General features: G+C 43.4%; 1 pseudogene; it reads right to left on the reverse strand.

Moving 5' to 3' along the window:
• The window catches only part of LOC139569789 (mediator of RNA polymerase II transcription subunit 24-like), a 32414-nt pseudogene extending 6525 nt beyond the window's left edge, over positions 1 to 25889 (reverse strand).
• Between the last annotated feature and the right edge of the window lie 1667 nt (positions 25890 to 27556).

Genomic DNA, 27556 nt, shown 5'->3' on the forward strand with positions numbered 1-27556 from the left:
CATAAACATTTGAGTAAATGTCTCGCTGAAAAATAAAAACTATCCCAGGGTTAGGTATTCAAAAGACTGAGGCGGGGTTTCCTCTAACTTTTTACCTGGGCTTTGCTCCATTCATATTTATAATGATCCTGAAAAATTCCACAGTCCCGGTCGATGACAAGCATACCCATAACATGCCATCACAATACTTGAAAATAGAGAGGGTTTCACTCTGTGTTGTATTGGATTTGACCCAAACCTGTAGTTTTTAATTTAGGCCAAAAAGTTAATTGATTTGCCGTGTTGTCTTGCAGTATTACATAACAGCCTTATTGCAAACAGAATGATTTGGAGTGGATTTTTTAACATAGACTTCTTTATTTTCACCTTGTCATAAAGGCCAGTAATATGGGTTGAATGTAATGTTGTTGATCCCTTTGTATTTTCAAGTATTGTGGCGGAAGCATCATGTTATGTTTTTTTATTAATGATTATTAATAAAAAAATCTTAACATGTTCTATAACTTTCTTTCATATCATTTCTATCTGCAACTTTACACAACATCTGCCTGCTGAGCCGGTCCTGATGTACTTTGTTTGACACCAGAGAGCAGCAGTCTCACCTAGACTAGAGAGGACCACCGGCTCATCCTCGTTGGAGCTGAGCAGACGCTCAGTTGGGGAACCCTGCTGTACAGGGACCATGTATAACCAGGGCCGGCTTCCCGGGCACAGATTAAGCCTAACCCTGGACTAATGGAGAATCTCAATTGAAAGTGTTTTTTTTGATAGGCCCCTATAGTCCCCTATAGTCACCTATTAAGCTAGATAGCAAGTCCCTATGACTTAGCTAGCTAGCACATTATCATAGCATTGTCATTGAGAATCCGAGAAACTAGACTAGGAGGACTCAGTCTTACTTGGCCAGGGCCTTGCTGGGCGGGTCTGCCAGGCTGTGCCAGTAGGCCGAGTCTGTGAGCAGGATGTGGCCCAGCAGGGTGAAGGTGATCCGTAAAGCAGCTGCACCACCCGGTTGGCCCACTCCTGGGGAGTCTCCTTCAGCAGCTCCTGAGACACATAGGAAGTAGGAATGAGAAATAGATTGATACATACCCTAAATGATATACAGTAAGAGTAAATACACACACAGAGACAGACACACATCCAAATAATTTATTTAAAAAAAAAATTGCTTTAATGACTAGTCATAAACTCAACAAAAAAAGTCCCCTTTTCAGGACCCTGTCTTTCAAAGATAATTCGTAAAAATCCAAATAACTTCACAGATCTTCATTGTAAAGGGTTTAAACACTGTTTCCCATGATTTTTCAAATTAACCACAAACAATTAATGAACATGCACCTGTGGAACGGTTGTTAAGACACTAACAGCTTACAGACGGAGGCAATTAAGGTCACAGGTATGAAAACTTAGGACACTAAAGAGGCCTTTCTACTGACTCTGAAAAACACCAAAAGAAAGATGCCCAGGGTCCCTGCTCATCTGCGTGAACGTGCCTCAAGCATGCTGCAAGGAGGCATGAGGACTGCAGATGTGGCCAGGGCAATAAATTGCATTGTCCGTACTGTGAGACGCCTAAGACGGCACTACAGGGAGACAAGACGGCCAGCTGATCGTCCTCGCAGTGGCAGACCACGTGTAACAACACTTGCACAGGATCGGTACATACGGACATCACATCTGCGGGACAGAATGGCAACAACAACTGCCCGAGTTACACCAGGAAGGTGCAAACCCTCCATCAGTGCTCAGACTGTCCACAATAGGCTGAGAGAGGCTGGACTGAGGGCTTGTAGGCCTGTTGTAAGGCAGGTCCTCACCAGACATTACCGGCAACAACTTTGCCTATGGGAACAAACCCACCGTCGCTGGACCAGACAGGACTGGCAAAAAGTGCTCTTCACTGACGAGTCGCGGTTTTGTCTCACCAGGGGTGATGGTCGGATTCGCGTTTATCGATGAAAGGAATGAGCGTTACACCGAGGCCTGTACTCTGGAGCGGGATCGATTTGGAGGTGGAGGGTCAGTCATGGTCTGGGGCGGTGTGCCACAGCATCATCGGACTGAGCTTGTTGTCATTGCAAGCAATCTCAATGCTGTGCGTTACTGGGAAGACATCCCCTCCCTCATGTGGTACCCTTCCTGCAGGCTCATCCTGACATGACCCTCCAGCATGACAATGCCACCAGCCATACTGCTCGTTCTGTGCGTGATTTCCTGCAAGACAAGAATGTCAGTGTTCTGCCATGGTCAGTGAATAGCCCGGATCTCAATCCCATTGAGCACGTTGGATCGGAGGGTGAGGGCTAGGGCCTTGGCCATTCCCCCCAGAAATGTCTGGGAACTTGCAGGTGCATTGGTGGAAGAGTGGGGTAACATCTCACAGCAAGAACTGGCAAATCAGGTGCAGTCCATGAGGAGGAGATGTACTGCAGTACTTAATGCAGCTAGTGGCCACACCAGATACTGACTGTTACTTTTGACCCCCCTTTGTTCAGGGACACATTATTCCATTTCTGTTAGTCACATGTCTGTGGTCGATGACAAGCATACCCATAACATGCCATCACAATACTTGAAAATAGAGAGGGTTTCACTCTGTGTTGTATTGGATTTGACCCAAACCTGTAGTTTTTAATTTAGGCCAAAAAGTTAATTGATTTGCCGTGTTGTCTTGCAGTATTACTTAACAGCCTTATTGCAAACAGAATGATTTGGAGTGGATTTTTTAACATAGACTTCTTTATTTTCCCCTTGTCATAAAGGCCAGTAATATGGGTTGAATGCAATGTTGTTGATCCCTTTGTATTTTCAAGTATTGTGGCGGAAGCATCATGTTATGTTTTTTTATTAATGATTATTAATAAAAAAATCTTAACATGTTCTATAACTTTCTTTCATATCATTTCTATCTGCAACTTTACACAACATCTGCCTGCTGAGCCGGTCCTGATGTACTTTGTTTGACACCAGAGAGCAGCAGTCTCACCTAGACTAGAGAGGACCACCGGCTCATCCTCGTTGGAGCTGAGCAGACGCTCAGTTGGGGAACCATGTATAACCAGGGATGGCTTCCCGGGCACAGATTAAGCCTAACCCTGGACTAATGGGGAATCTCAATTGAAAGTGTTTTTTTGGCCAGGACTAGGTTTAATCTGTGTTCTGGAAACTGGCCCCTACAGTCACCTATTAAGCTAGATAGCAAGTCCCTATGACTTAGCTAGCTAGCACATTATCATAGCATTGTCATTGAGAATCCGAGAAACTAGACTAGGAGGACTCAGTCTTACTTGGCCAGGGCCTTGCTGGGCGGGTCTGCCAGGCTGTGCCAGTAGGCCGAGTCTGTGAGCAGGATGTGGCCCAGCAGGGTGAAGGTGATCCGTAAAGCAGCTGCACCACCCGGTTGGCCCACTCCTGGCGAGTCTCCTTCAGCAGCTCCTGAGACACATAGGAAGTAGGAATGAGAAATAGATTGATACATACCCTAAATGATATACAGTAAGAGTAAATACACACACAGAGACAGACACACATCCAAATAATTGGTGGTTTTATGCCTCGTTCACGTGCTAGACTGGAACTCTGAAATATCAGACTTGCTGACTTGTTGAATGTGTCACGTGTATAGCTACACCCAGTTAGCAAGTCTAAAATCTCAGAGTTTCCTAGTTACGACTAGCACATGAACGCGGCATATGTGCACACAATGCGATTGTGTTATCAAATTGTATTAGTCACATGTGCCAAATACAACAGGTGGTCAGTGAAATGCTTACTTACAAGCCCCTAACCAACATCACAGTTTTAAAACAATACGAGTAAGAATAAGAAATAAAAGTAACAAGTAATTAAAGAGCAGCAGTAAAATAACAATAGTGAGACTATACACAGGGGGGTACCGGTACAGAGTCAATGTGCGGGGGCACCGGTTAGTTGAGGTAATATGTACATGTTGGTAGAGTTATTAAAGTGACTAGGCATAGATGATAACAACAGTGAGTTGCAGTGGTGAAAAGGGGGGGCAATGCAAATAGTCTGGGTAGCCATTTGATTAGATGTTCAGGAGTCTTATGGCTTGGGGGTAGAAACTGTTTAGAAGCCTCTTGGACCTATATTTGGTGCTCCGGTACCGCTTTCCGTGCGGTAGCAGAGAGAACAGTCTATGACTAGGGTGGCTGGAGCCTTTGACAATTTTTAGGGCCTTCCTCTGACACAGCCTGGTGTAGAGGTCCTGGATGGCAGGAAGCTTGGCCCCAGTGATGTACTGGGCCATACGCACTACCCTCTGTAGTGCCTTGCGGTCGGAGGCCGAGCAGTTGCCATACCAGGCAGTGATGCAACCAGTCAGGATACTCTCTATGGTGCAGCTGTAGAACCTTTTGAGGATCTGAGGACCCATGCCAAATATTTTCAGTCTCCTGAGGGGGAATATGTTTTGTCGTGCTCTCTTCACAACTGTCTTGGTGTGCTTGGACCGTGCAGTCATGAATGAACAATGAGTACAGGAGAGGACTGAGCTCGCACCCCTGAGGAGCCTGTGTTGGGGATCAGCGTAGCGGATGTGTTGTTACCTACCCTTACCACCTGGGGACGGCCCATCAGGAAGTCCAGGATCCAGTTGCAGAGGGAGGTGTTTAGTCCCAGGGACCTTAACTTATTGATGAGCTTTGTGGGCACTATGGTGTTGAACGCTGAGCTGTAGTCAATGAATAGCATTCTCACATAGGTGTTCCTTTTGTCCAGGTGGGAAAGGGCAGTGTGGAGTGTAATTGAGACTGCTTCATCTGTGGATCTGTTAGGGCGGTATGGAAATTGGAGTGGGTCTAGGGTTTCTGGGATAATGGTGTTGATGTGAGCCATGACCAGCCTTTCAAAGCACTTCATGGCTACAGTGCTATGGGTCGGTAGTCATTTAGGCAGGTTATCTTAGTGTTCTTGGGGACAGGCACTATGAGGGTCTCCTTGAAACATGTTGGTATTACAGACTCAGCCGGGGACAGGTTGAAAATGTCAGTGAAGACACAAGTTAGTAAGCACATGCTCGGTGTACACGTCCTGGTAATCCGTCTGGCTCTGCTGCCTTGTGAATGTTGACCTGTACATCAGCTGCAGAGCGTGATCACACAGTCTTCCGAAAGTTGGTACTCTCATGCATGTTTCCGTGTTATTTTCCTCGAAGCGAGCATAGAAGTTGTTTAGCTCGTCTGGTAGGCTCATGTCACTGTGCAGCTCTCGGCTGTGCTTCCCTTTGTAGTCTGCAATAGTTTGCAAGCCCTGCCACATCCGACAAGCATCAGAGCCGGTGTAGTACAATTCGATCTTAGTCCTGTACTGACGCTTTGCCTGCTTGATGGTTCGTAAGAGGGCATAGCGGGATTTCTTATAAGCTTCTGGGTTAGAGTCCCGCTCCTTGAAAGCGGCAGCTCTAGCCTTTAGCTCAGTGCGGATGTTGCGTGTAATCCATGGCTTCTGGTATGTACGTAAAGTCACTGTGGGGACGACGTCATCGATGCACTTATTGATGAAGCCAATGACTGATGTGGTGTACTCCGGAACATATTCCAGTCTGTGCTAGCAAAACAGTTCTGTAGCTTAGCATCTGCGTCATCTGACCACTTTTTTAAACTGATCGAGTCACTGGTGCTTCCTGCTTTTGCTTGTAAGCAGGAATCAGGAGGATAGAATAATGGTCAGATTTGCCAAATGGAGGGCAAGGGAGAGATTTGTATGCGTCTCTGTGTGTGGAGTAAAGGTGGTCCGTTGTTTTTTCCCCCTCTGGTTGCACATTTAACATGTTGATAGAAATTTGGTTAGACGGATTTAAGCTCCCTGCATTAAAGTCCCCGGCTACTAGGAGCGCCGCCTCTGGGTGAGCGTTTTCCTGTTTGCTTATGGTGGAATACAGCTCATTCAGTGATGTCTTAGTGCCAGTATCAGTCTGTGGTGGTATGTAGACAGCTACGAAAAATAGATGAAATTCTCTCTAGGTAGATAGTGTGGTCTACAGCTTATCTTGAGATACTCTACCTCAGGCGAGCAAAACCTTGAGACTTCCTTAGATATCGTGCACCAGCTGTTATTTTCAAAAATATATAGTCCGCCGCCCCTCGTCTTACCAGACGCCGCTGTTCTGTTCAGCCACGACTCCGTGAAGCATAAGAGATTACAGTTTTGAATGTCCCATTGGTAGTTTAATCTTCCGCGTAGGTCCTCGATTTTATTTTCCTAAGATTGCACGTTTGCTAGCAGAATGGAAGGAAGTGGGGGTTTATTCAATCGCCTACGGATTTTCAGAAGGCAGCTCGCCCTCTGGCCCCTTTTTCTCCGCCTTCTCTTCACACAAATGGGGATCTGGGCCTGTTCCCGGGGAAGCAGTAAAAAACTCAAGTCGGGCACGTTAAAGGAAAAAAAGGATTCTGCTAGTCCGTGGTGAGTAATCGCAGTTCTGATGCACAGAAGTTATTTCCGGTCATACGAGACGGTAGCAGCGACATTATGTACAAAATAAGATTAAATAAGTTACAAACAACGCAAAGACAAACATAAAAACCACAATTGGTTAGGAATACGTCAAACGTCAGCCTTGTTCTCCAGCGCCATCTTGCATCAATAAAGTAAAGTTTATTTTCTCTCTCATGTTGAGTTTCACATGAAAAGGCAATTTATGTTTGTAGCGCATTTATCCCTCCAGTGAGGCTTGACACATTAACTGTTTTCTATTTCCCCCCCATTTCAAAGAGAGGGATTAAACAATGTGCACCTAAAGCAGTTTCCACAGACATTTTGGGACATATAGTACCAGTCAAAAGTTGACATCTACTCATTCAAGGTTCTTTCTTTATTTTTTTACTATTTTATACATTGTAGGTTAACAGCGAAGACATCAACACTATTAAATAGCTCATATGGAATTATGTAGTAAGATGAAGTGTTAAATCAAAAAATATATTTTAGATTCTTCAAAGTAGCCACCCTTTGCCATGATGACAGCTTTGCACACATTCTTGCACATTCTCTGAACTAGCTTCACCTGGAATGCTTTTCCAACAGTCTTTAAGGAGTCCCCACATATGTTAAGCCCTTGTTGGCCACTTTTCCTTCTCTCTGCGGTCGAACTCATCCCAAACCATCTCAATTGGATTGAGGTCGGGTGATTGTGGAGGCTAGGTCATCTGATGCAGCACTCCATCCCACTCCTTCTTGGTCAAATAGCCCTTACACAGCCTGAAAGTGTGTTGGGTCATTGTCCTGTTGAAAAATTGTTTAAAAAAATAAATGATAGTCCCACTGAGCGCAAGCTAGATGGGATGGAGTATCGCTGCAGAATGCTGTGGTAGCCATGCTGGTTAAGTGTGCCTTGAAGATTTCCACCAGTCTAATGTCCATTGCTGGTGTTTCTTAGCCCAAGCAAGTCTTCTTATTGGTGTCCTTTAGTAGTGGTTTCTTTGCAGCAATTCAACCACGAAGGCCTGATTTATGCAGTCTCCTCTGAACAGTTGATGTTGAGATTTGTTTTACTTGAACTCCGTGAAGCATTTATTTGGGCTGCAATTTCTGAGGCTGGTAACTAATGAACTTATCCTCTGCAGCAGAGGTAACTCTGTGTCTTCCTTTCCTGTGGTGGTTTCATCATAGTCAATTCATCATAGCGCTTGATGGTTTTTGAAACTGCACTTGAAACTTTCAATGTTCCTGAAATGTTCCAGATTGACTGACCGCCATGTCTTAATAAGGATCGGACCCTTTTTTAAATTGGCCTAAAATGACATGCCCAAATCTAACTGCCTGGAGCTCAGGACCTGAAGCAAGAATATGCATATTCTTGATACCATTTGAAAGGAAACACTCTAGCTTGTGGAAATGTGAAATTAATGTAGGAAAATATATCACATTAGATCTGGTGTCACGAACCGGCTCAAAGTTCGTAACAAAAAAGGGAGACAACATGGAGATAAGGAATAACAAAATATATTTATGAACTAAAGTAAACTAAATACAATTAACAATGGTGTGTGTGTCAGTAATCAGTAGTGTAAGTGAGTGGTTGCGTGCATAAATGTGATAATGAGGGGTGTTGAAAGGTGCCAACGTGAACAGCCACATAAAAATGCCACACCAAAATCTATCAGTGCCTGCATGGAGAGAGTCTTCTCAATGAATGGGGAAGTGGTGCATTTATCCTGGGACACACCCGGGCCCAGGTGTGTCCCATGTTGCTGACGACCCTCCCAGCGCCGCCCACTGACATTCTATTAAGGAAAACAAGAGCAAAGAGAAAGAATTCGGCAGACAGAGTGGGAGGGTCCCCCCCCCCCCCCCCCCACATAAAACCGGGGACCAACAAGGACCCCAGAACACCATACCAATCACAAACCAATTGACCCAGCCTGCTTCCCAAATTGACCCAGCCTGCGTACCAAATCCATGAGGGGTACGTGTTCACACTTCCACTTGCCCCAGCAAACCTCAGCAACCTTTGCACACAAGAAGCAACCTTTAAGAGGAAAGAAGAAAACGAGACCAGAAGGGAACAGACAGGAGCAATAGAACAGGACAATACCAAACACAAAATAACAGTGGTCAGTCACGTGGACATTCACCCTGTCCACAAGTCGCTGAAAAGTGGCAGGTGCATTACGCAGGCCAAAACTCAATCAAATAGGAGTACAGACCAGATGGTGTAATAAAGGCAGAGATTTCACATGCCCTACTCGTCAGTGGCACCTGCCAATAGCCCTTTAACAGGTCAAATTTGCTCACAAACTTAGCTGCTCCGACTTGATCAACGCAGTCTTCCATCCGAGGAAGAGGAAATTAATCTGGCTTAGTGACACTGTTTACCTTATGGTAGTACGTACAAAATCTGTTTGTCCCATCCAGTTTACTGACCAAGATACATGGAGAAGCCCAACTGGAAAAAGAAGGCTCTGCTATATCACTCTTCAGCATGTACCTGAAGAAACTCTATAGAACCGCTGACGAATGGGGTCAGTATCTCCAACGTCAATAACGTGTTCTACTAAGTTTGTACGTGTAGGTGTATCAGAAAACAAACCTAGAAATCTCTGAATCAGACCGACCATCTCTTCCCGTCCATCAACAGGTAGTTGAGCGAGAAGACTGCCTAAAATATCCAAGGTCTCTGAATTTCTCAATCTACCCTGCAGTATGCAATCGTTGGGACCAAGAACATCTTCCTCCCCATGCACAGACCTAGCATGACAAGAACCCAGCTAAATAACGGTATCAGCCAAAAGAACAGGTTTTCCGTCCTTTGTAGACTCCTCCCACTGTTCAGCATCAGAGGAACGTGCATAACAGGGTTAACACAACACAACATTTACATGGCACAGTTGGTGTGCTTTTCTCTGTTCTGGAGTGGCAACTAGATAGTTTTGCTCAGTGCACTGACGCACAACCGTATATGGACCTTGAAACTTGGCTTGAAAAGGAGAACCAACAATTGGCAGCAGAGCAAGAACCTCAGTTCACCGATCAAATATGCCCTTCATCCTCTCCTGTGAAGATAGCTTCTCTTTAGCCATTTCACCAGCGGCGTACAGGCGTTGCCAGAAATCACACACATAAGATAACAGGGACTGAGGGGGCTTGGGAGACTTCCAGTCATCCTGGAGAACAGATAGGGTGCGTGGACTTCTATGTCCAAACACAAGGTCATTTGGACTGAAACCCATGCTCTCCTGTGAAACCTCCCTAGCGGCTAACAGTAACCAAGGCAACCCCTCTTTCCCAATCCTTATCCATCTCAGTACAATAAGCTCCCAACAAAGACTTAAGTGTTTATTGGAAACGTTCCAGCGCTGCTTGACTTTGCATGTGATAGGCATTAGACAAAGTGTTTAATATGGAGCTGTTGGAGAACCTGACCAAACAGATTAGAGGTGAAATTAGATCCTTGATCACTCCGAATGACCTTAGGGATTCCAATCAGTGAGAGAAACTGAGTCAAAGCTTTTAGCACAGACTTAGTCGTGATCGACCAGAGAGGATAGGCAGCAGGAAACCTAGTGGTCTGACACATCAGTGAACAGGTAACTACTACCCTTTTTAGAACGAGGCAAAGGACCCACACAGTCAATAATCAGATACTCAAAAGGTTGGCTGAGTACAGGAATAGGAAACAGTGGTACCGGCTTAATAGCTTGATTAGGTTTACCAGTTAATTGAAAGGTGTGAAGTTTTGATGAACTCAGAAACATTCCTCTTTAACCTAGGCCAAAAGATAATGTCCTAATATGCGATTGTAGGTTTTCCTCACACCCACATGTCCAGCAATGTCATTGTGGGAAGTTGTCAACACCAACTCACGACGCTTAACTGGTACAACAACCTGACTAATCACCTCCCCCAGAAAACAACTAACATGAGACACCCACTTTCTCATCAGGACATCCTCTTAGAGAAAATAGCCATGGGCGACATCTCCCAACTGTTCCACAGGCACAATTTGGTCACGCAACTCTTCTAATGTGGGGTCAGCCTGTTGCGCCTTGGTTAGATCGGAGCAGGGTACAGACAACGGAATAACAGGGAAAGTAGTGACAGATTTCTTTGTCGCATTCTTGTTAGCCGGCGCAGTGACCAGGTCGCCACGGCTCATAGAACGCGTCACTGCACACAAAGAGAACACCTCTAGGAAACTCCACGCACTATCAGGAATCCCTACAAATGACGGCTTAGCGGAAACCTCTAGAGATGGAAACACGACAGGCCATATACGCTCACCACCCAAGTAAAATGTCGATACCCTCAATAGGCAACGAAGGCGCACCCCCGCAATAACCTCACCTTTCACCAGTCCACAATCCAACATCAGTTTATGCAATGGAACTGACAGTGTTTAAACCTATTCCCTGAATCAGTTTCAGCAGAGAAGGGTAACAGACTCCAACACAAACGATTCAGAGGCACCTGTGTCTCTCAGGATCTTCACTTGCACTAGGTGCTTACTTCCTAACAGACACAAAACCCTCCGTAAAGAAAGGTAAACAGTCCGGGTCAATATGGACTTTCACATGCCCCTGGGCATGAGACAATGTGTCAGGAGTGAACTGATGTGGAACAGGCGCAGCTAATGCCGTAGGCTTAGATTTAACGTAAGCGCAGATACTGAATTTACCCGTAGCCCTGAGAACCGGACATTCGTTTTTCCAATGACCCAAACCTTGACAGTAGTGACACTCTTGACCAAAGTCAGCTTTACCACGCTCAACCCTAGTTGAATGAAACTCTGGCCGTGAACCAAAGTATCTCGTGAGCGAGGCCAAAATCTCTCAGAACGCCCCCACTCACTCCGAATACAGGGCTCTGCAAAGACACTTTTGAGAGTCAAAACATATTCGTCCGCCAAAACCGCACCTTCAGCGACAGTCTTTACTTTTCGTTCATGTACGTGGCTATATGATCAGGGATTGTGTCCTTAAATTGCTCTAACATAATCAGATCACACAGCCCTTGGAAAGTCATAGCTGCAGAGGCGGAACACCAGCGATTAAACTGTAAAGAACTCTCACGCAAACGCAACATGAGTCTGTTTATTATCCCTTTTTAAAGTTCTAAATCGTTGGCAGTAAGCCTGTAACACAGCCATTTTAACCTTATCATAACTGACACTGTCGGCTATACTAAGAGCTGAATATGCTTCCTGCGCTTTACCAGTCAACACACACTGCAACATTAAAGTGCGGTCAGAATCCAGCCAACTCCTAGCGTCAGCAACACGATCAAACAACAAAAAGAATGTCTCAGGGTATTTCCTCATTAAATTTAGGCAACAACCGTAAGTTCAACAATATCAAATGTGTCCGGGGCACAACCAAAAGAGGAACAACCCCTAGGTAAATCTGGGTTACCTTCCCAGAGCAAACTCAACCCTGAGAGCTTTCCTTCCCTAACCAGCTCTAGCCGCTCTTGTTGCAGCTTGATTTTTAGCACACTCCAAATCCTGTTTAAAGGATAGCACTGAGATGCAGTGCCTTAGACCGCTGCGCCACTCGGAAGACTGCGTGAATCAGGCCTTCGTGGTTGAATTGCTGCAAAGAAACCACTGCTAAAGGACACCAATAATAAGAAGAGACTTGCATGTGCCAAGAAACACGAGCAATTGACATTAGACCAGTGGTAATCTGTCCTTTGGTCTGATGAGTCCAAATGTGAGATGTTTGGTTCCAACCGCCGTGTCTTTGTGAGACGCAGAGTAGGTGAAAGGATGATCTCCGCATGCTGTGTAAGGGCTATTTGAAAAAGAAGGAGATGGAGTGCTGCATCAGATGACCTGGCCTCCACAATCACCCAACCTCAACCCAATTGAGATGGTTTGGGATGAGTTGAACCGCAAAGTGAAGGAAAATCAGTGCTCAGCATGTGGGAACTCCTTCAAAACTGTTGGAAAAGCATTCCTCATGAAGCTGGTTCAGAGATTGGCAAGAGTGTGCAAAGCTGTCATCAAGGCAAAGGGTGGCTACTTTGAAGAATCTAAAATATAAATATATTTTGATTTGTTTAAACACTTTTTTTGGTTACTACATGATTCCGTGTGTGTTATTTCATAGTTTTGATGTCTTCACTATTATTCTACAATGTAGAAAATAGTAAAAATAAAGAAAAACCCTGGAATGAAAAAGTTGAATGTCTCAACTTTTAACAGGTACTGTACATTTTGAAGTATTCAGATATGTTTTATTTGAATAGACAAATATATAGTTGAATATTGGAAAGTATTTAGAAATACACTTGGAAAGTATTGGCATGTATTTGAAAACACTGAAAAATACTGACTCAAATGAACTTATATGCATTTAACCATGGTATTTGAAAATACTATCAAATAGTAAGCTATTTATAGGAAATTATTAGAAAATACTTCCAATAGTAGTAGATTCGGGCCACATTATTTGAAAATAGTCAAATACACAGAAAATAACTATTAAATAATAATCAAATACACATGTATTGAACCCGGGCCTGTTGTGTGTGTGTGTACCGAGCATCCATCCGTGTGTGTGTGTACTGTTCGTTGTAGAACTGCAGTATGTTCTCCTCATACAGCGGGGTCATGAGCTGACGGATCATGGTCTGGGGCTTCTCCCTCTTGTCCAGCCCCAGCATACTCACATGGGCTACCAGCCTACAGCACAGATAGCCATGATGCACACCTTGCCCTTAATGTTGTCTGTTATCTTCTACACTCAGAGGGGGGGGGGGTGACTGTGTGTGAACTCTGAACATGCTTCCAGGCCACTCATACAACAAATTAACTAACTTTATGAATGGTTTAAATGAGGAAGGGACTAAAAACAGCACACATGCAACCTCAAGTCATAATGTCAGCAGTCATATGCTATGACTCATTTTCCACTACGGCAAGAGCAAGTTCACTTCTGTGGTTCAACGGTTGACTGTCGACATGGTTTCGAGGGCAAAATGGACCATGACACACAATACTGGAATCACCTGCACGGCCTCCACAGACAGCAGGCCATTCTCCCAGGCGTTCAACACCTCCAAGATGGCTGCAGGTGTGCTGAGGCAGATTTCGTGCCACTTCATTTGACTGACACACACAGCGGTACAAAACAATCAGTACAGCTTCAGGAAAACAATGAGTCATGCCAATAGCTAGATTTCTAGGAGGGAAAAGAGAAGGTGCAGAAAGGACTCACTGGTTTAAATTACACTCATAAAAAAAGAAATAAAAATTGAACATGGGGAACAACATTTTAACCATAGCATGGGCTTGTTCCTTCCTCTTTTTTCACCCAGCAGCTGAGAAACACTGAATGCCAGTCTGATTCTGACCCTAGAGTGAAAGATCACTCACACTAGCTTCATCTCAGTGGCATCGCTCTCCACCTTGCCAGACTCCATCCTAAAACAGGGGTGGTCTGGGTTCAGGGTCTTGCTCTCCTCCGGCATGCAGGTCTGCAGCCATGTCTCAAAGGAGTCTCCTCCGAGGGGCTGATGTCCGACCGGATCACCTTGAGGCGTCGCAACATAGATTCATATCATATAATAATAGGGAGTGGGGGACATAACATCCATTTATATGAGGACCAGGTTCTGACCATAACACTTATGTTACATGAATCATACTACACATCATATAAATGTGGCAAAGACGCTTGCAGCTGTGCCACTCAGACAGCACAAGGCAGAAAGCTATTGGGTGTTTGTCCACCTAGTGGTGTTGTGCTGAAAGAGTAGGACAATGATGCAAACTCTTCAGGATCAGTGTAATTGTTATTTGGCATGGACAGGAGGGACCTGATCCTAGATCAGCTCTCCTGCTCTGTGACACTTTATGAATACTGACCTACATCCCTATGATAGATAGAATTAGTACTAGTTGTGAGACCAACCTCTGATCCGTAGGTCTGCACCCCGTGACACTGCATGAGGAAGGATATGTCGAACAGCAGGGCTCGCACCGAGACCGACTTGGCAGCAACGAGATAGAACAAATAGTGCCCAATGTCAATATCAAATCGGTTTCAACAACTCCCACACTCAGCATGTCGTCAACATTAATGTCAAATCTCATTCAAAAAGTCCCATACTCAGTAACACGAACTGTGAAACATTCTTAACTCATGTACTCACATCTTTCTCCACTGATGTGCTTCAGAAACTCATTCAGCCTGAAGAGCAAAGACAGAGCATCAATAAATCATCTCCTGCAAACATTATGTCCCTCTTCCTTCATTTGGACATTCCCATTTGGACTTTAAAGCCACAATCCGTAAGTAGTTTTTCAACCAAAACGGCAGCCCCGCCACTTGGTTTGCTATTAAGCTGAGGAATGGGGCTGGAGTAACCAATACCAAATTACAGATTGTATCTTTAAGACTCTCCACAGTAACATCATTTGAGTCTGTCAATACAGTGGATTGAACTGTGCTAATGGACTTTAATATAATACATGTCAGTGGCTTGATGTCTGTCTCACTTGATGAACATCCGGGCAAAGGATTTGAGTTTTCCCGTGGCTGCGATATGCAGCCAGGAGGGGGTCCAGGCTTTTTCCAGACAGCATGTGTCCCAGCACAGCCAGCATGTGTCCCAGCACAGCCAGCATGTGTCCCAGCACAGCCAGCAGGCCCTCTGGAGACTTGGGAGTGGTCTGCATCCACCATCTAACACAACAGGGGAAGACAAATACAGTGATGACAGTGTGATATGGCTTCATAACAAGGTGAAATAACAGACTTATTATCATCAGTACTAATCCAGGTATATAGTAGCGGGTAAAAGTCAGTGTTGTGTTTATTAGAACACACCGTAGCATTTTGCAATGGATCTCCTGGTGAACAACATGACCCTGCTGACTGTAAGGCTGTGTAGGGTTGGCATGGGGAGAAGGAGGACCTTGAGGATGTTGGTGACGGTGGGCTCGGCTGGATGTTGGCATTTTCTGCAGTCTTCAGCTGTGGGGAGTACTCCCTGTCCTCACCCCTGAAGAAAAGGTTACACACGAGAGAGAGAGGAGAGAGAGGAGAGAGAGAGAAGAGGGAGAAATACACTGACAGACAGACAGTGATGTAGTGATAGGAATGTGTGAAAGGGGGAGACAGAATGAAAGATATTAGTGCCAAACTTGATGTATTTATACTGTATCATTCTCTTCGAGTGATGTTACACATCTGAAGGTGCAGGATGGCTACCTGTACGTACCGTTTAGAAGTGAGGTTGGTCGTGTTGGAGACCGACAGGGGACCCAGCTTATTGCACTCCTGCAGTCAGAGCTGTAAAAAAAACAGACATGGAGCGAAAAGCTTGTCAGACACTGTACAACCTGTCATTCGTGTTATAAACGCATGTGTAAGGGATAATCAACAACAGGCTATGGATTCTAGGGAAAATAATGAAGGACGTGGAAGGTGTGTTTCACAAGGTGCTAGCGGAGAGGAACTGACCTCTGTCATGACGTTGGCCTGTGGGTAAGGTTTATGACCCGCCCATAAATACCTTTCTCCCTTCCCTCTCTCTTGACTCGACTGAGGGACTCTTGAATAGCCTTTGTTAAACATAGAGAGTCTAGGAACATCAAACAAGTGGAGGGAAAGGAACCATATTTCAGTAATAGAACCAGTTGAAAATATGCATTGGTACTTAATGAATATGATGTCAGTTCGGTTGTCATCTGAGACATTATGACTGATGACAGGACGACATAAACTGTATCTGGGAAAGTCTACACATTATAGTTATCAGATTCACATGGAATTGTTGTGCAATTTAAATGCAATTTAAATGAAACTATTTGTGAAAAGATTAAATGTACATTTTAGCTTCCAAATGAGAGAATTGGGTTTTCATAAGATTAGAGCTCTGCTCAAATCAGTGGCCCGCCCCTGTGAAGAGACATGGGTTATAAACTATGAAACACACCCTTCTCTCCCTCCACTATATAAGCCCTTGACGAAAATGTAACCTCCTGTTCCGGGTACATTAGGACGACGGTCCGATGTCAGAAGGATTCAGATAATAACTACAGAACGAAGCCAACCTCAGCGTGAGCTTTGGTTGCGAATGGTATGAACTTTGAACTCTTATTCGCTATAGAAGTGATACCTCCTAGCCGTTGAGTTAGCAGCGGCCGCTGTAAACGTGGGCTAGGAGAGGACAGACAGAGTATCCCGCCTACCACACAACGATGACACTACAACGTTTCCCGGTCACCACCAGAGACACTCTTCAAAGGACAAAGGACTCTGTTGGGCAACACAGCCTTCCATCTACCACCAATCTATTAAAGCACAGCTCAGAGGAAATTTTTATTGCATGTTCCTTTTCCAAATGGGCGGTAATTTAGAATGCATAGGATATTGTATTTACGATAGCACAGCTTCTCCCTTTGTTCTTCAGTCTTCCCGCTCTTTCACTCAAACCCAACCTCCTTTTCTTTGTGTAACCAGCTATCATATCTGTTCCGTCCGCTAGGGACGTTTTCCTTTATGACATAATTTGTAATCAAGGTATGATTCATTCTGTGTATATGTAATTCTGTGTGATTAGTTAGGTATTTAGTAAATAAATAATTAAACCCAATGTTGTATTGCTGATTCAACTTGTTAGCCAGGGTTCGTGAAGATAACCAAGAATCTACAACTTTCAGATGAGACTGAAATAAGGTGACGATTAATATTGACTGCTATTGAGGTAAAATATTACTAGGTCTTTAAGAGTTTATTCGGAAGATAACTGCTCTATAAATATTATTTCGTGGTGCCCCGACTTTCTAGTTAATTACATTTACATGATTAGCTCAATCAGGTAATATTAATTACAGAGAAAGGATTTTATAGAATAGCATGTCATATCACTTAATCCGGCATAGCCAAAGACACGACACCTCTTACAGAGTTGCATTATTTTCCAGAGAACGCATAGAGCCCTGAGTTGAAGGGTGGTAGATAGCCTACCGGTTAAGAGCGTTGGGCCAGTAACTGAAAGGTCGCTAGGTAGAACCCCCGAGCCAGCAAGGTGGAAAAATCTGAGGTTCTGCCCTTGAGCAAGGCAGTTAACCCCCAACAACAACTGCTTCCCAGGTGCCGATGACATGGAGGTTGATTAAGGCAGCCCTCCATACCTCTCTGATTCAGAGGGGTTGGGTTAAATGCAGAAGACACATTTCGGTTGAATGCATTAACTTGCGCAACTGACTAGGTATCCCCTTTCCCTTGATTATCCCTTTTATACCATGGCTATAAATAAACACAGTTTTGCCACTAGAGATGTGTTCATTTGCAGGTAGAAATGTGTTGAGCATCCACTGAAGAAGCTAGCACGTTTACTAGATAGCTACATTAGTTGCCTTGGTAACCAACAAACAGACTTGCTATTTAGCTAACCAAACCATCAGTCCTAACTTGCTATTATGAAAATCGAATTCAACAATGTTTGAAATTAGACTTTTGCTTTCAAAAGCAGCTCACACATGGAACATGTAAGCAATAACTATAACCATTGAATTCTACCGTGCTTTATAGGGAAATAATGCACGCTCTAGCATGCCCTTCAAGCCAATCAGAAACGAGTATTCAACAATGCCATGGCATAAAACATGATACCATGCTTCTTATGTTCTGGATCACTCACTTGCATCGCTGGTTAGCCTTGTCCAGCAGTGGTGTGAGCTTCAGCAGGTACTCAAAGGCAATGTTCACGTCGTCCATGAAGTCCTGCTGCAGATTGACAGAGACTAGACCAGCAGTATTCACTAGCCTACATTCATTTAATTCAGTGGTGATTTGAGTAATATGACCAATGTATTTTTTACTGGTAAATAAACTTGAAACAGACATTATAACCATTGATTGTTATGGATGTCAAGAGAATAACTCAGCACTATACCTGTACTGTACCTTCTCTGAGGAGAACCTAGGTGGAGATCTAGAGATGAGAAATGGTTCACGGGCTCCAATGAAAAGAAAATCTTTTGCCTGCTCCAAGGAAAATAAAACATTCACATACTGTAACTATCCAGCCTTCATTGTAAGAAGTACCTTGAGGATGGTGGAGGCGGTCCACTTAAGCTCTTCAGTGCCCTCTGGTGACTATGAGGCCAGTGAAACACGTCTTCAGATCTCCAACACAAAGAGTGGCGCAGGGATACGCTGCACAGGGGAACGCACCACATTTGTTGGGGGGGGGGGGGGGTCAATATTCCACTTCAATTCAGTCAATTCAGGAAGTAAACTGAATTACAATTTTTCCTCAATTTAAAGTGAAACTCGCATATGCTTTGCATACGTTAACTCTAGACCAGGGGTTCTTAAACCTTTTCAGCTCAAGAACCCAAATTATAAATTGACCGTCCTCCCGTGACCCAAATTAAGAATAAATAGTGTGTGATTATAGATTTATTCTCACTACTCGAGATCCACCTCTCACATGGCCAGGGCCCACTTTGGGTACCAACCAATATTTAAGAAACCGTGCTCTAGACCAATCAAGGCTCACCTGCATCCTCTTGATCATCATCAGCTGTTCCACCAGTGGCTGGGTCTCCCCCGTCAGGTTCATGGTTCCTTCCAGCATGATGAAGGCGTGGACCGAGGGGAACGACGAGTGGTGCAGGGGGTCGGGTCGGACTGTTCCAACAGTATCCTAGGAATACTGAGGGGGAAGATAGGTCAGATGATTATTAAAAAAAACAGCCATTGTGGCTTCAATTATTGTTTACAAAGGCAATGGCTTGTGCTCCAAAAGTGCTACATTCTCACCTCTTCACCAATGAAATAAACTCCTCCAGCTTGCCTCTCAGCGTCTGATTGGTTAGACTGCTGAGGCCCTCTGTCACTTTGAGAAAAGCTTGCTCCACATTGGTCCAGGAGGCTTTTGAATCATATCAGAGGAAAAGCAGAAAATCGGTATAAGACAAAAGTAAGATTTATCCTACTAACTGAAAGAATACACATACAATGGACGGAGCCAAACCCTCAGATATGATGTGGAGTTAAACATACCAATGAAATCCATTCAATAAAATGCTACAACAACAATATTAATATTTTGTTGTCATTTCAGGTTGATCAAAAGAATATGCAGCCAAGCACAGGTAGTGATAGGAAAATCCCTTAGAAGATTCCATGGCTGCTGACTGACCTTGGTTCTCCAGGCATGCGATGTGGACCAGGGCCCTGTTCTTGGTGCTGTTCACCAGGTCCCTTAGCCTCTCCTGGCAGGCCCTCAGGCTGGCTTCTGTGCTGGCCGACGGGCCCCGTCTCCCTGAGCCTCTCGCAGTACCAGGCACAGCCTGTCAGCAACCACACTACCATGCGAATTGAGGTTTGGGATTATTCTGCAGATTATTTTTCTATATCAAAAGGTGACTTGACATCAGAAATGCACTCACTCTCTTTAGCGCTGAGAAAATGATTCGACCAGCAGACTCATACCGAATAGTACTTTAACCATATTTAATAACAAATGATGAATAGAAGGTATGTCATCTTTGTCAGGTTGCAACTCTTTATATGCAGAGCCAGGATGAAACATTTTCCAGGGCTAACACCAATGCCCAATTTAAAGGAAGGACTAATGAAAGGATGCGCACCTGAGACGGTGGGAGCACATGTCCAGAATCTACAACAGGGACTTGACGCAGAACTCTCTGGAGAAATCATCAAACTTGGGAACAAACATTTGTCAGATAAATTGTCATCCGATGAAAGTATGCATGTCTAGTAGCGGTCAGACAGTTGGTATTAGCCAGAGAGATATAAAAAGGTGGCCAAACTCACCTTACTGATGGCTAAGAGTACACTTGAATAAGACACCATCTGAGGAAAGACATTTCCATTTGTAATTATTGTGCATAATAAATCAAGCACACTAGCTAATCTTGAACACTGCCTTTCCTACTATGTGCAGAATATGAAGATGAACCCTTTAATATCGCTACAACCAAAGAATACAGATCATATATGTCTAAAAATCGTTGAAATTGTTGCATGTTGCGTTTACATTTTTGTTCAGTGTAATTACTTATTTCTATACAGAAATAAATAAAATACTTCACCAGAAAGCATGACTTAGCCACAAAGGAATCGAGGATCATTAGCTTCTTTAAACAAATAGATGTGGAATGTTTCAAATCACAAGCTCATAGACCAATGCCTTTTTGGGAAGCCCGCAATATGGGCACATTAATTTCTGTCCATGCATATATTAATTACAGTAATTTACCATTCTCATTCTCGGAGTGGAAACGTTGTATGCAGAGTTCCCAACCTGCTACACTTGGTTTTGGTTTATTTCATAACAATAATTTACTAGATGTGTCCATTTTTTCATTGACTTTTGTTCGGAGTGCGCCATGTGAGCAATGAGCATGTGTCTAGTTTCTCTGTCCTGATGAGGGAGGGAGCTGTGCGCCTGAGCATGCATAGAACCAGTGGTGTAAATTACTTAAGTACAAATACTTTGAAGAACCACTTAAGTACTTTTTTTGAGTATCTGTACTTTACTATTTATATTTGACAACTTTACCACTTTCCTAAAGAAAAGAATGTACTTTTTACTCCATACATTTTCCCTGACACCTAAAAGTACTCGTTACATTTTCAATGCCTTGCAGCACAGGAAAATGGTCCAATTCACACACTTATCAAGAGAACATCCCTGCCGCCTCTAATGTGGAGGACTCACTAAACACAAATGCTTTATTTGTAAATTATGTCTGAGTGTTGGAGTGTACCCCTGGCTATCTTATAAATAAATAAAAACTAGAGAATTGTGTCGTCTGGTTGGCTTAATATAAGGAATAAGAAACAATCTATATTTTTACTTGTACTTTTGATACTTAAGTATACTTTAGAAATTACATTTACTTTTGATAATTAAGAATATTTCAAACCAAATACTTTTAGACTTTTACTCAAGTAGTATTTTACTGGGCGACTTTCACTTTTACTTGAGTCATTTTCTATTAAGGTATCTTCACTTTTACTCAAGTATGACAATTGAGTACTTTTTCCACCACTGCATAGAACTACCTGGCATGCTGCGCAGAAATGTAGGAAAGTGTTGTTTTTTTGTTGTTGTTTTTTTTTTTACATCCATTGCAAATGATAATATATTAAAACTATAGTTCCTCACAGTAAGCTATTTGAAATATATTTCCATCAAACTCCCCCTCCATAATCACCAATCCTCAGTGTGAAAGAGCAATGCTGCATTGTCCTATAGGCTACGAGATAACGTATTTAGCCGCCAACGGATCACAATGTGTCCATACCGTAGAGGCTGATGATCTCGCATTAGTTGACTTTTAACTTCTTGATTTTTATCATTTTAAGTCAGATTTGTATGATTAACCACGTGACAACGACTTTGAGAAACAAAAACGTTATTAATGAAATGAAAGTGTTCCACGAAAATGCGTATATTAAAATCAGAACGGGCAAGCGGAACTGTAGAAATTGTAGGATAAATTGTAGCCTAAGCTTAATTAATCAAACTCGAAACTCACTGCGCCGCCTATGAAGTCTTTATAAAATAATTGCCACCACGTTTCCATGGTCGGATTTTCCCTATAGGCTACTTTGAATAAAGGTAAAACATGCCTCATAAATAAAACATTCAGGTTTCAAACAATTAAGTATGTTTTCAAAATGCATACTGCCCCCAGCTCTCATTGTAAAGTGGTGGGTGATGCGCTGTTAGCTTGTTGCCTGCACTGAAATGGTAAATAACTCGTTGAGAAATAACAATACTAGGTATTTTTAATCATGCACCAAAACTGTTTTTATCACGCGATTGCATTTAGAAGTGTTGCGCAATGAATGAGGTTATAAAAGCGCACGTTTTACTCCAGCAGCAACCAGTTCAGGAGCTGCAGGAGAAATCGCGCTCAAAACAGGCTCTGTATACTGTGGGCTGATAGTTGTGTTGGATAAAAATACACACAGCGCAATTTAATTCCACCACATTATGCAAATTAACCTATAGACCAATAAGCATGATGGTCAAATGTATTTCAATGCACTGGTATTTCCAGCAATAAATATAAAAAGCATTCTTTTGAAATAGGATTTTTTGGGGCCGCCAACAGTAAGTTTTATCAGCTTTTCAAACCCTGGTCTGTGTGATGGTGGGAGTGCTGTGTGAATGTGTGGGGATGGTGGGAGTGCTGTGTGAATGTGTGGGGATGGTGGGAGTGCTGTGTGAATGTGTGGGGATGGTGGGAGTGCTGTGTGAATGTGTGGGGATGGTGGGAGTGCTGTGTGAATGTGTGGGGATGGTGGGAGTGCTGTGTGAATGTGTGGGGATGGTGGGAGTGCTGTGTGAATGTGTGGGGATGGTGGGAGTGCTGTGTGAATGTGTGGGGATGGTGGGAGTGCTGTGTGAATGTGTGGGGATGCTGAGAAGTTTGTGTCTTGTGTTAAGCAATGTGTGCGTTGTGTGGTATGTGTGTGCACATGCAGGTGGCAAGGGCACAAGGTTGGACGTATTATTTGTCTCTCTAGGCTTAATAAGTTGGGCTACTGAATACAACATACCTGTGATATATACAGCCAAAATGTTACTAATTGGTAAATAGTAACTCTGCTTTTTGTTCACGAAAATCCCAGTTATATCTACTCTGTTACCACCCCTGGTGAGTGTATTTTACTTTTATTTGAATAATCTCTGTGTTCTACATCAGCCCTGAAAATATAACAACATGACCACTGTATCTTGAGATATTGGACATAAAGTGTTGAATTTTGAACACCTCCCTCTGCAACAAGATTCTGGTCTTCCTGACAGGCCGCCCCCAGGCGGTAAGGGTAGGCAATAACACATCCGCCACCCTGACCATCAACACAGGGGCATCTCAGGGTGTGTGCTTAGTCCCCTCCTGTACTCCCTGTTCCACGGCTGTGTGGCCACGAACGACTCCGACATCAAGTTTGCTGATGACACGACGATGGTAGGACTGATCACCGACGACAATGAGAGAGCCTATAAGGAGGAGGTCAGAGACCTGGCAGTGTGGTGCCAGGACAACAACTTTTTCCTCAACGTCAGCAAGACAAAGGAGCTGATCGTGGACTACAGGAAACGGAGAAACGAGCACGCCCCCATCCACATCAATGGAGCTGTACTGGAGCGGGTCAAGACCAAGTTCCTCGGTGACCACATCACTAAGGATTTAACATAGTCTACACACAGCCACACAATTGTGAAGAGGGCACGACAGCACCTCTTCCCCCTCAGGAGGCTAAAAATGATTTAGCATGGGCCCTCAGATCCTCAAATAGTTCTACAGCTGCACCATTGAGAGCATCTTGACTGGCTGCGTCATTGCTTGGTACAGCAACTGTAAGACACCCAATTGCAAGGTGCTACAGAGGGTGGTGAATATAGCCCAGCTCATCACTGGGGCTGAGCTCCCTGCCATCCATAACCTTTATATAAGGCAGTGTCTGAGGAAGGCCTCAAAGACTCCAGCCATCCAAGCCATAGATTGTTCTCTTTGCTACCGAACAGCAAGCGGTACCAGTGCACCAAGTCTGGAACCAACAGGATCCTAAACAGCTTCTACCCCCAAGCCTCAAGACTGCCAAATAGCTAATAAAATGGCTACCTGGACTACCTGCATTGACCCTTTTTAACTAACTCTTTTGCACTGACTATGCACACACTGGACTCTACCCACACATATACTTACACCCCAACACACACACACAATGCTGCTACTACTGCTCCACATAGGATGCTGCTGCTTCTACAGCTCAGTCTTATCTATCCTGTTAGCTAGTCACTTTACCCCTACCTATATGTACATATCTACCTCAGTTACCTCGTACCCCTGCACATCGACTCGGTACTGGTACTCCCTGTATATAGGACATGTTATTTTTACTCATTATTCACTGTGTATTTATTTCTTGTGTCACTATTTATATTTTTATTTTATCTTTAACTCTGCATTATTGGAAAAGGACCCGAAAGAAAGTATTTCCCTGTTGGTCTACACCTGTGGTTCGGAAGCGTGTAAGAAATACAATTTTATTTGGAATTTAAGATTCCAGACAGGTGATTTGGTTTCTTATTGACATGGGAATCATTGACCTGTCCGCTAACTTTTTTAACTTTTCTGATCACTTGAAAATAATATATCTCATAGCAAGTCCTAGCTCTTGATCGTGACTTAATTACATTACACATAAGTCATTGGAGGAAAGCCTCTTTGTAAGGGGGAGTTTTATAAAGTGCCCCAAACACCTGGTTTTGTAGGCACAAGGACCTTATCTTTCATATCAGCGAGAAATAATAATTAAAAAACCGAAACGTTAAATTGATACACAATTTTATATGGTTACGGTTAGCGTTCCCACACTGCCATCTCCATGTCACATCGCGTGTTAATTTGTGCTAATTAGCTATTTGAAATGCTCTGAACACCTGTGTGTAACGGAAGGCCGCCAGAAACGTGGTTACTGAAAAATACTGTTTGCTGCAACTGGGATAAAGCTGGTTAAAACAGTGTACAAAGTATGTATTTTGCATTTGTGAAATTATTTTGATGTGATACGAAAGGCATCGCAAGTGAGAATCGATTCACTTTTAGATGGAGTATTTTTGGCTGTCAGAGTATCTCTGAAAGGGACAAAGACCACCTTATCTTGACCTAAATAAGTAATATCCTCGTGAAAAAGTGTTCTGTGTTCCTGAAAAGCTGCTCTATAACACGGGATACAATACGAGAACAAAACTGACCACGCTACCAACGCAATGTCCCCTCAGAATCCTTAGTTGCGGTCGAAGCTAACAGATAGCAGTTCGTCCACACCCTACCGACATCTTTACTTTGGTGAGAAGTCGCTTTTCACTATTTGGCGAGTAACAACAGTATATTGAAGCCATCAATAAACAAAATTCTGGAAAGGTCATGCTTAAGAACTTAGAGAAAACTATAACGCCATGTAATTTACCAGAGCTATTATGCATCATGCACATAACGTTAATAGTATGATACTACCGTACCCAGAGTTCCTTTCTAGATAGCTTTTTGTTGTTCACCGTGTAGACTGTTTGCAGGAAAGTTGTTCACGTATTGCAATGTACATTTGAGACATATCTAGTAACAACAACGACCAGCTAGCAAGCTGTCTTCCCCAGCAAAGTAGTTAACGTAGCAGTTTACCGTTTTAGCTTGCAACGAGAGCCTTGACGTACTCAATGTGAAGACTATGTTACGTAGCTAGCTAGATAAATAACCAGTTAAATAAATACTTACATGAAACGTCGACAATGTATGAATATAATAGATAAGTGTAGCCTAATGTTGGATTTACAAGACAATGAACGCCAACTTTTTTTAACTACGAGAAAAACATCGTATACAGTGATTGGTCAAGAGAAACAGTTTTGATGAAACAACAGTCCCATTGGTTACTTTCGTTCAAACCGACCATTTTCGCCACAAGATGTCACCCCTTTCACACTTATGTTGAGCTCCTTTGCCACAGTTTAGCTGAGAACTTGGAACGCGAACAAATCTTCAGAGGATAAATTAGGTGTAGAATAACAATTCAGCTGATATTGATACACAATTACTAATTTAATGGTTTAACATATGACACTGAAAATGCCACAATAGGTCTACTGCCCCCCCTCCTCCCTTCAGGGGGTGTTTTGAATATACCGCCAATAGACCATGACTAGTTAAATTCATGTTGGAAAACCTAAGAACAACAAGTGTTATCTGACATGTTACATAATGTAACTATACCACATTAGATTACCAAAGAGAATAAATTACGTGAGAAAGAATTGAATTCTTATGTAATAGGGCCATTCATTTTTTGGGGTTCTCAGTAAGGTACTTGTCTGTAGCAATGGGGACCTGTCACTGTGTCTCCAGTTTCACTTGTCTTTGTCAGCAGCAATGTCCTCTGTGTGCCCGTCTCAGGCGCCATATTAGAGTTCTCCCAATGGCCCATCCTTAAGTGCCCTTAGTGACCATACAAACCATTGGAGTTGAAAGGTAGTGACGTGCATTCCATTAAATGCAGGACGCTGAAACTCCATTTGACTGGCAATCTTGAGTGTTACTGGCTACTTTTAGCATATATTAGCTTGTGCCATACTAGACTATTTTATTCTCAACATGATACCATGTCATCATGATTATCACTAATAGGGTAATAACATCAGTCCTATCATGACTATGTTTTGAAAGTGGAGCTCCCACACAAGTGAGGTGTCCTGCGAGGTCAGGTTTCCCTGGTTGTTGTTGTGCCTGGCTTAAAGGGGCATAGCCAAATACAGGTTGGACGAGATGCTGTCTCCCCGAACACCCCACGCCTCCAACCCAGCCTGTCTTTGTGTGGATGTTCTTTTCCCCAGAGCCCCCCTCCACAATGGCCCCCATTCTGCCTTACACAGGAGACACTGTCTCGGCCGGAGAAGGGCCTGTGTCCAATTGGGACACAGTGATATCAGTAATAGAAAGATGCTACTCCTGCTGGCATGGATGGAGAGAAGGGAGAGGTGGATGGAGGGCTAAAGAGATGAGAATCAAATCCCTGCTCTCTCCTAGTGAAAGGGCTATTAGAGCAGTTGATGACAGATGCCAGTTCCCTCCCAGACAGACCAAAGAGCTGCTGGTCTTTTCTCATGACTTCACCACACAGGGAAATATACTAGGCTAAGATAGAGCTAACTAAAGTTATTCAAGAAACCATTGATACTGAATTTCATTGTGATAAAGTTGGCCAATGCTTCTCATGTTAGAATACATTGATAATGTTTTTCTACCTTGGTGCAAAGCCCCTGGATTCAGGGCTATGTTTACCATGTAGTAATGTTGGCTTTATAAAGATTAGGCCTAATTGTGATGCAAATGTACATATGATAATAATCCATCTTGCGTTCTGGCATCAAACACTGTTCACAAGGTGGTGGATTTGCAGTGGAAGAATGTTCTATTAATGTATTTAAAAGCGGAGGTAGGCTGATTGAATAGCTAGAGACCTCCGAGCTAAAAGTCTATCACTCAGTGATATCATCTTGGTAACTAATAGCGAGTACTTTGAGCAAT

Source organism: Salvelinus alpinus, chromosome 3, assembly GCF_045679555.1.
Source record: "Salvelinus alpinus chromosome 3, SLU_Salpinus.1, whole genome shotgun sequence".
NCBI classification, from domain to species: Eukaryota; Metazoa; Chordata; class Actinopteri; order Salmoniformes; family Salmonidae; genus Salvelinus; species Salvelinus alpinus.